This window comes from Pinus tabuliformis, chromosome 6 (genome assembly GCF_031772625.1).
Source record: "Pinus tabuliformis cultivar Carrire ecotype Pingquan chromosome 6, CPIR1, whole genome shotgun sequence".
NCBI classification, from domain to species: domain Eukaryota; kingdom Viridiplantae; phylum Streptophyta; class Pinopsida; order Pinales; family Pinaceae; genus Pinus; species Pinus tabuliformis.
In genome coordinates this window covers 317,331,546-317,341,303 of record NC_142292.1, presented here as the reverse complement: position 1 = coordinate 317,341,303, position 9,758 = coordinate 317,331,546, and positions in this window count along the sequence as shown.

Below are 9,758 nucleotides of genomic sequence, written 5' to 3'. Positions count from 1 at the left end.
CTTTTGTGAGTGTGAAGCTTGAATTAATGAAAAGAAAAGAAAAATTTGTTTTATTTGAAGTTCCTCTGAATCCTTTAGAAATTTATTTTTATCGAAAAACGATAACAAGTGCATTTGCATGTAGTTTGGTTTTTATTAATTTCTTTTGCATCAAAACACCACTAGTTTCACTTCCGCTTATCCCGTGACTTAAAGAACAGCCTATTTTAAAATCAAGCGCTAATTAAAATTCACTAAAATTTTTTATTATCAAGTTAGATACACCAACAAGTTTTAGGATTTTAGGGCCTTGGATTAGGCGAGTGGAGAGATAACTCTCCAAGGCCAATTAAACTATCAAACATAGGAGTATGAATAGTGAGTGAAAATCTAATAGTGTTAGGAAGACCGGGAGAGCTCCGGATCTGGGAGTTAAGCACGAGGGTCTGTGAAGACAGGGAAGAGAGATACCCCCTCTCCTACTTGTCTAAACTTACCTCACGACTGTTCTGCCTGGCTTCTGCAATGAGTTGGTATCCATAGTTGCTACTCCTAGGGATCTACATAAGTGGCTGTGGAGGGGAATCCCGTGGTACCTGAGGTCGACGTTGCATCATTCTCAATGATACTACTGGAGGGCACCCTTGCGAAGCTTGGGGGCTTACACTGGCGTAGGCTGTTGTTAGGAGGTCAGCGTAACTTCCTCTGTTACCTCCACTGACAGGACTAGCCCGTCATTATCCCAGACTATCTTCGGAAGGCCGCTTAATTCACTTTCTTGTATTTTGGTGTCCGGTCCTAATCACCCAGAGCAGAAATACTTGGAAGTTGTTTGACTGGCTGATATCTTTAGGGACTTTATATTGTGTGCTTTGTGCTCTTAGTTGGCCTAGCTTTCAATTTTTTGAGTCTTTTGTTAAGATCTTAACAAAAAATTCGAAGTGGCTGACCGATCACCTAGACGGTCTCGAAGACTTCATGGTCTTTCACCACCAAGTTTAGAGCCTTCTCCTAGAAGGCACAGAGGTAATACTGTTGGTGGGTTTCGTTCCACGGTAGCTGACGCATTGGGGATTGATCCTCCTCTCGGTGGCATTAGTGTTCAAGTAAGGCCTGGCACTTCCGTAGAGCAAGAGAGGAACACTCCAGTTCTTTCTCAAGTTCAAATAAAGAATAACATAGGGGTAGAAGAACTCTCAGAGTCGTTAGCGGCTCCGAATTCTCCCCTACCATCTAGCCATCCAGAAGTATTACAATACGTTGGGACTCCAACGCATAGACCGTCAAGTCCAGGTCACATTACACGCTTACCGTCGATGACCACTACTGGAAGCATGGCTTCTACTACAAGTGCTACAACTATGCAAACTCCAACATCAGTACAAGGGGGAGGAATGATTTCCATCTCCTCTGCTTCTTTGTTTGGGTATTTTGCTAGCACATCTTTAGTTGGGTCTACCTCCATTCCATCCACGAGTGGAAATTCCCAAACCAATGCTTTTAGTTCTGGATTCTTCCCATTTGGCACCCATTCACGAGGTATTCCGTCAGTTCTGTTTAGTGCCACCACATCCATGATGCGTGGATCAGCTTCATTCCAGGGTTTTCCTTTCAAAAGTGGTCATATACCACATTCCAACCCGACAATAGGATCTATTCCTTTTTCTTCTATAGGACAAAGCAGCAATCCTTTCCAAGGTTGGACTAACCTTGTGGTTAGTGGCATGGGAACTGGGAATCCGTTTTTCGGCCAACAAGGGAATAGGTTGTGCTCCACAGTTAGTTCGTTTCAAAGTATTCCTCCCTTAGCCTCAACTTGGAATCTGTATCAGGGTTTATCAACTCCTTATAATCCTTTAGGAGGAAGCTTTGCTGGTTATGGAGGCTTTGCGGTCGGAGTTGGTCAAACTCCAAATTTTGCTAGATCACAAGGCTTGCCTTTTGGTTCATCCGGTTCTACTGGTTACTTCGGGGAGCCTGGTGCCTTCCAAAATCCAGGCCAATCTTTTCAGAACTTTGGGAGCTCCACCCAGTCTAGGTGGAATCCCCAAGGTCCTCCTAGGCTTCCGTTTCTGGCAACTTTGAACTTGCCAGATCTCACTAAGTTAACAAATGATCCAATCAAATACAATCTGGCCTGGCCTCCGATCCCAACCAAACTCCCTTTGGACATTCCAAAATTCGAAGGGAAGAGCGGTGAAGACCCAGGCAATCATGTAACCACATTCCAATTGTGGTGCTCATCGAACTCCCTTATTGATGACTCGAGTAGGTTGAGACTTTTTCAATGCACCTTAACTGGTAATGCAGCCAAATGGTATATAGAGTTGCCAGGGGGCAGATTTACATCTTTCACTAACTTAGCTAATATTATCTTAAATAATTTCTAGTTGCCTGTCCGTTATGATGCCGGAACTGAACTTCTGGCCACTTTTATTTAGGATAAGGCAACTCACATTTCTGACCATATTCGGGAATGGAGACAGAGAAGGAGGCTCATTAAAGCTGAAATCCCTCCAGAGTATCGTCTCAAATGGCTTTTGAAATCTTTACAACCTGAGATATCTAAGGATGTCTCCATGTCTAGAGTCTATTCTAAGGAGCAAGCCATTTTTAGGGCCCAGCAATTAGAATTGATCTACTCTCAGTCTGGGATCCTACAAAAATACTTGCCAGATGCTCCTGGGTCTAAGGTTGACATAGCCAAGTCGAAGCCAGGCCCCCATGCAGATGGTATTGTTGGATCGGTAGACACAAATATGGCAAACTTGTTGAGCCAATTGTAGCAGTTATCTTTGCAAACTGCTCCTAACAACCAAGTCACATCGTCTAATCCTTCAGCTTCCCAAACCTCTTTGATTAATGCCGTCCAATCATATAACCCGAAAGGAAATCAAAATTCCAATGGGAAAAAGAAAGGACGAGGTAAGAAAAAGAACCAGGATGGGAAGGCTGATGCAAATAAATCCGGCAATAATGCTGGTGGTGGTAGAAATGAGTCTAGAAAGAAAGTCAAGTTTCCATGCAAGTTGTGCAGTGGAGACCATTTAACTCACCTCTGCCCCAAGATTGAAGACGCTCAGTGCTTGTTAGGGCAGCAAGGGAATTCTAATTCTCAGGTTGTGTTAACCAACCCTTTTCCCCAACGGCAGCAACTTCTTGCTGGCACGAGTTCAAACCCTGGAACCTCCGCGGGGGGCATCCAGGAAGGGGAAAAATCATCGAATGTTTTCATGTTGGGTTCTAACGTCCATGTGGCTACTCAGTCACATGATTACGATGAAGCCGAAACTTCCAAGGACAAGACTACTCCTGGAAATACCGACCTTCATATTGAGCGACCCCCTGTCGAGAATATACCACGGATACCGAAAGGTTCCGCTAAACACACGACTATTAATCCTAATGCTAGGGCTGCCCAGAACTACTCCATTGTTGAGGATCTAGCTTAGAGTCCGTGCGCCATGTCTGCTTTAGAGGTTCTCCAGTCGTGTCCAGCTCAACGAAGTGTTTTACTTTCCGCAATTGGGGCAGTTGATCCAACTAACTCTTTAGTGCTCACTTTCGACATGTTAAATGTCAAAAAGCGACTCCGGAAAATAAAGTCTACATACCGGAAAATTAGCATTTTTCGTACCATTATTGATGAAGGAGCTTCCACGTGCGTCATGTCGATGTCATGCTAGAAGGCTATTGGATCGCCTTCGGCTGTTCCTTCACCTACCATCTTGACTGCATTTGATGGTTAGTCTCATAAGCTACATGGGATTATCCCGACCCTTCCTATATGTGTTGGGGGGAAGGTCATCAATATTGAAGGAGAAGTGATAGATACTAACCTAGACTACAATCTCCTCTTAGGAAGGAAGTGGGTATACGAAATGGACGCCATTGTTTCGACTTTGTTTCATGTCATTTGCTTTCCTCATGAGGGGAAAATTGTTAAGGTTGATCAATTGGATTATTGTCCAGTTGATCCTCAAGCAATCTCTGACTCTACTATTCCCTTAGTGGATAACCCTCATCCGCCTACTGAGAATCTAGGAGTGGGGATGTATTCCTCATTAATGGGTACTTTTGATCTTCCCTCTCCTATTGCTAGAATCAATGTCGTTTCATCATCTAAGGAGTCTCCTCGAGAAGAGTTCTTCTGAACTCGTTATTTTTCAGACCCTTGGACCTTGCCTTCATCTACGACCACATTAGCTAAAGGACAAGTAAATGGAATGGCATTCCCTATATCTCCAGCTGAGCTTAGATATCAGTCTATCGTTAACACTGCAGATGACCACTCTACTCCTTTTTCCAAAGAGGAGTTAGATGGTGATGTGGCCCCGGCCTGGAGCCTTGATTCTACCTCTGCCTTGGACTGCTTAGACTCGGTTTTACCTTCTGAAGAAGCAATCCTTGAAGTGATGATGGGTATAGATCGACCTTGGGAAGACTTACACCATCGTTCATAATTTCTTCCTCCATTGTAGGAAGTAGAATCTAGGTTCTCCGAGCTCTTTACTAGTGATGTTTGTACAGTATCAAATCCTTGCTCCAGCACACTTTCGTGCCGAAGGTAATATGTTGGTGATTTCAAAAACGATACCTATAAACATCTCTAGAGACCTTAACATGATCGAGAACCTATTCAACGAAATCGAATGTTCCCCTGAAGAGATTCAAATTTACACCGACCTTTTCAAGGAATTTCGAGATGTATTTGCTTGGTCTTATGAAGAAATGTCTAGCATTGATCCTTCTATAGTTAAACATGAGATCAAGATGTATGAAAACGCCAACCCAGTCAGTCAAAGGCTTCGACTGGTTAACCCTAGGAAAGCAGCAGCAATTAAAGCTGAAGTTGAGAAGCTACTAAAGGCGGGTTTTATATACCCTGTTCCTCTTACGGATTGGGTTTCTAATCTAGTCCCAGTGGATAAAAAGCAAGGAACAATCCGAGTATGCATCGATTTTAGGGACCTAAACAAGGCTTGTCCGAAAGATAATTACCCCACACCATTCATTGATCAGATTATCGATGAGTGTGTGGGTAATGAGATTTTTTCCTTCATGGATGGTTTTTCTGGTTATAATCAAATTTCTATCTGTCCTGAAGATCAACATAAGACAACCTTTATATGTCCCTGGGGTACCTTTGCATATAGAAAGATGCCTTTTGGTCTTAAAAATGTTGGAGCCACTTTTCAGCGGGCCATGTCATATCCTTTCCATGACATCAAACATATCATCAAAGCATACTTGGACGATCTCGCTGCTCGTTCTCAAAAGAGAACTGATCACCCTAGTCATCTTCGAATGGTTTTTGAGTGATGTCGTTTTTATAAAATCCGGTTGAATCCCAACAAGTGCATTTTCGCGGTTACGTCCGGTCAGTTGTTAGGGTTCATTGTGTCAAATGAATGGATTCAGGTTGATCCCTTCAAGGTGGAGGCAATAGTTCAGTTGCCTCCCCCGTCCTCAATTCGACAACTTCAAAGTCTTCAAGGGAAGGCTAATTTCTTAAGATGGTTTATAGCGAACTATGCTGAGATCACTAAAGGGTTCATGCGTTTGGTACAGAAAAGAGTTCCATTTGTGTGGGACTACTTTGCGCAGTGGTTGTTCGATGCTTTGAAAAAGACATTAGTCTCTGCCCCGCTTTTGAACCCACTGGATTATGGTAGGGACTCCCTTTTATATCTCGTTGTAGCAAAATCAACCATTGGTATGGTTCTTGTTCAGGAAGACAATGCTCTTACCGAGCATGTAATTTATTATTTAAGCCGAGGCTTTATAGGTCCTGAACTTCGCTATTCTCCAGTTGAGAAGTTGGCTTTGGCAGCTATTCATGCTGTCCAACGGCTCCGTCATTATATCCTGCTACGCAAAACTTTTGTCTTAGTGGTAGTCAATCCATTTCAATTTTTCCTTAGTAGGCGAGTGATTGGGGGCAAATATAATCGATGGATAGTCATTTTGCAAGAATTTGATCTCGAGTTCTTGTCTGCCAAGTCTAAGAAATCCATGGCTTTCACCGAGTTAATTTCTGAGCTGCCTTATGGAGAGGATACTATTTATGAGGAAATTTTTCCCGACGAAAATTTATTCCTCATCTCTTCACTAGACCCTTGGTATGGAGATATCATTGTCTATCTCCAGACTTCGAAGTTTCCCTCTACTTTCTCCAAGGATGAACATCGAAAATTATGTCACCTGGCTAAAAATTATGTTATCATTGGTGATACATTATACCGTCGAGGGGTTGATTCAATCCTTTGGTGTTGTTTAACCTTAGAGGAAGCTAAGTTAGTGCTAAATGACTGCCACAGTGGAGCTTGTGGTGGTCATCTATCAGGGCTTGCCACAGCCCAACACATCTTACGTGCCGACTATTTTTAGCCTTCACTCTTTAAAGATTGTGTTGAAGCGGTCAAACATTGTCACCCGTGTCAAATTTATACTCGGAAGATGCACACACATCTAGCTCCTCTTTTTCCCGTTGTCACTGTTGGTCCCTTTACTAAGTGGGGTATTAATTTTACGACTTGTAATCTGGCTTCAGTGGCGAATCATAGGTACATTATCGTGGCTGTAGACTACTTTACGAAGTGGCCAAGGCCATGCCCACTTATAAAAATGATAGTGACATGGCAGCATTGTTCCTTTTTAATCAGATTATCTCAAGATTCGGTATCCCAAGAGAGATTTTCACTGGTCATGGTAGTCATTTCCAGAATCAACTGATGTCTGAATTGGCTCTCAAATTGGGTTTCTGGTAGGAGCATTCATCTCCTTATTATCCTCAGGCCAATGGATAGGTCAAGGAAGTCAATAAAACTCTTAAGATGATCCTGCAACGAACAATCGAAAAAAATCGGTCCAATTGGCATGTTATGTTGTATCCGGCTCTTTGGGCATACCAAACCTCCGTGAAGATTGCTACTAGTTTTACACCTTTTCAGTTGATTTATGGGATGGAATCTATCTTTCTGGTTGAATGTGAAATTCCATCTCTTAAGTTAGTTGTTGAGCTCCTTCCAGAGACTTTGAGTCTCGAAGAGTGCCTCCTTCACTTGGAACATCTCGATGAGCAGCGTCGAGATGCCGCCATGATGAATGAGGCTCATAAGAAAAGGGTTAAAACGTAGTATGATAAAGCTGTTCGTCCTCGAGTCTTTTCTAAAGGTGACCTTATCTTGGTCTATGACCAAGATAAAAACACCTTGGGGGCAGGCAAGTTTAATCCTATGTGGTACGGTCCTTTCATTATTAAACGAGTTTTAGAAAAAGGGTTGTATGAGTTAATCGATTTTGAGGGAAACAAGCTGGTGGAGCCCCGAAACGGGCCCTACCTAAAGAAGTACTTTGCTTAAGTAGGAGTTAGGCAATGGCTTCTTTTTACATTATGTATATTTGTACATATCTCATCGAGAGTTTTTGATATCAACACTTTTTGGTCTACTGTGGCAGGTGTTCATGGATGACTTGGTCTATCTTGGGTTCGCCGATGGTGCTAGTCAGCACACTCGGAATCTCGCTTCCGTAGCTTGGGTACTCTACTATCCAACTGGTCAATTTATGGTATCAAGGGGCGTATGCATTGGTCTCGCTTCAAACAACATGGCTGAGTATACTGTCGTCATTAATTTACTATCCGAGGCAATTTCTTATGGAATTGACTCGTTGGTAGTTTATCTTGATTCACAATTGATAGTGTCACAATTAAATAACATTTATCGGCTAAGGGATCCATGTTTATATCGCCAGTATTTAAGGGTGAGGTTGTTGCAAAGATCATTTACTTATATTAATTATTTGCACATTCCAAGATCTCATAACTGGTTAGTAGATTCTATCGCTAATCAAGCATTAGACTGGCACATCAATCATTCATCACAATAAAATCAAGCATCAAAAAGTCAAACTGTATATATATATATATATATATATATATATATATATATATATATATCATAAAGCATCTCGATTATACATAAGTTTCTCCAAAAAATATACAAAATTGGGACTCAAATGCCCATAATCATGTCCGGTATATCTAGTGCCTCGGCTCAGGATGAGCGGCTAAGTAGGCAACTATCGCATTGGCTACACGCCGAAAAGTGCGAACCTAGTCACGTGGCATGCCAACCACATGATGTTGCATATCCTCAGGAAGGTCCTCTACGATAGCCATCGGTACTCTGTGAGTCAGTCTCACCAAGTGTCGCTAAACAGTATGTAGAAGTCGTTCTGTATCAGCAGCCGCCTCTTTGGTTCCTCGGCCGCGCCATCCATGCCGCAAGAACCCATTTGGTCATACCGGCCTAATATCTAGAACATGATCATTATATTAGTCATTTGAATCCCATCAAAAATATTTTTCAAAATTCATTACTATATTTGAAAAATCCAAAAAAGTCAAAAAATACTTACCAATGTCGCCCCATGCTACGGTCGGTGGTAATGCTAGATCAGGATCCCCTCAGAAATCCAACCCAGCATAAGGGTAGTCATCTATGGTGATGATCTTTTGATCCCACCAGGTAAAGAAGTCATCATCAAATGCAGTCCATGGGACGTCCCCACCCCCTAGACATTTCATCAAATTGGCCCACCTGCCCATGCGTGGATCTCGTGGGGTGCTGATGGAAACTCTTACCTTAGGGCGGAGTGCTGGGACCCTCTCAAAAAAGAAAGAACACAGAACAGTCCCATATCCAATGTTTTTGGTCTATCCCCTCTTGATAGAAGTGAACTGGCTCTTCATGCTGGCCAGGAGAGGAGTACACCAATCAAATACAGTGGTGAGACAGTCAACTGCCACGCTCATGGTTAGCCATGATGCTTGATGCAGAGAGGCTGAACCGTTCACTCGAGCTATGGTGAACAGGATTATCCTCAGTGGAAAACTCGCCACATGTGTGATGGAAATCTGACTCCCAACCTTCTTGGGATGTCTCGGGCAATATATCTATACGTAGTCCTCGATCGAGAGACTGCTCCGTGTCTTGCCCCGGTAATGTACTACCTCTCCCCTTCAGGAAAGGCCAGTGATGAAATAGATATCTTCCACTTCTATCCTGAGTGGCATCTGGTCAATCATAAAGGCATCCTCCTCGATATTCCAGTAATCAATGAGCATCTCAAGCAGACGTGTGTTTGCTTTCATATTCAGTAGTTTGAAGAATTTAAGCAAACCACATCCCCGTAGGGCATCCAAAGCATCAGGATCGTTCATGACTTCATCATCTACTGCGGCATGCTCTCTTTCTCGCCAAGTGACCGGCATCCTAAAGAAAAACTAATTTTCAACCGTTAGTTTTTGGTTAAAAATGTTCGCGGCAGATACGCGGGTCCCTGTGCACATAGTCGCGTATAGGGCCCATGTATACGCCGCGGTGAAATTTTTGGCAAAAAATTCAACGATAAAACATTAATTAAAAATCTTAAAACTAGTCACAATCAATTGCAAGACAAGTACAAGAGTTACCTGGATTTTTTGAAGAATCTAAATGGTTGAATTTGGCGTAAGGGAAGTTTTCTCCTTTTGCTCCAATTCTTTGCTCTCAAACTCAAACGGTGAAAATGGTGAGTCCAAAAGCTCTTTTATAGGTTTTGAAAATGCAAAATTTTTTCAAAATTTTATTTTGTTTGGCCCCATGTGACTTTTAACTTGGGAGCTTGGAATGTCGAGAATGGTTTGTTTTTCAGGACATTTTGGATGTTTTTTCAACAGTTTTGAGACGGTTCCATGACTGCTGACCCCGTCATGGAAGGTATCATTTTCT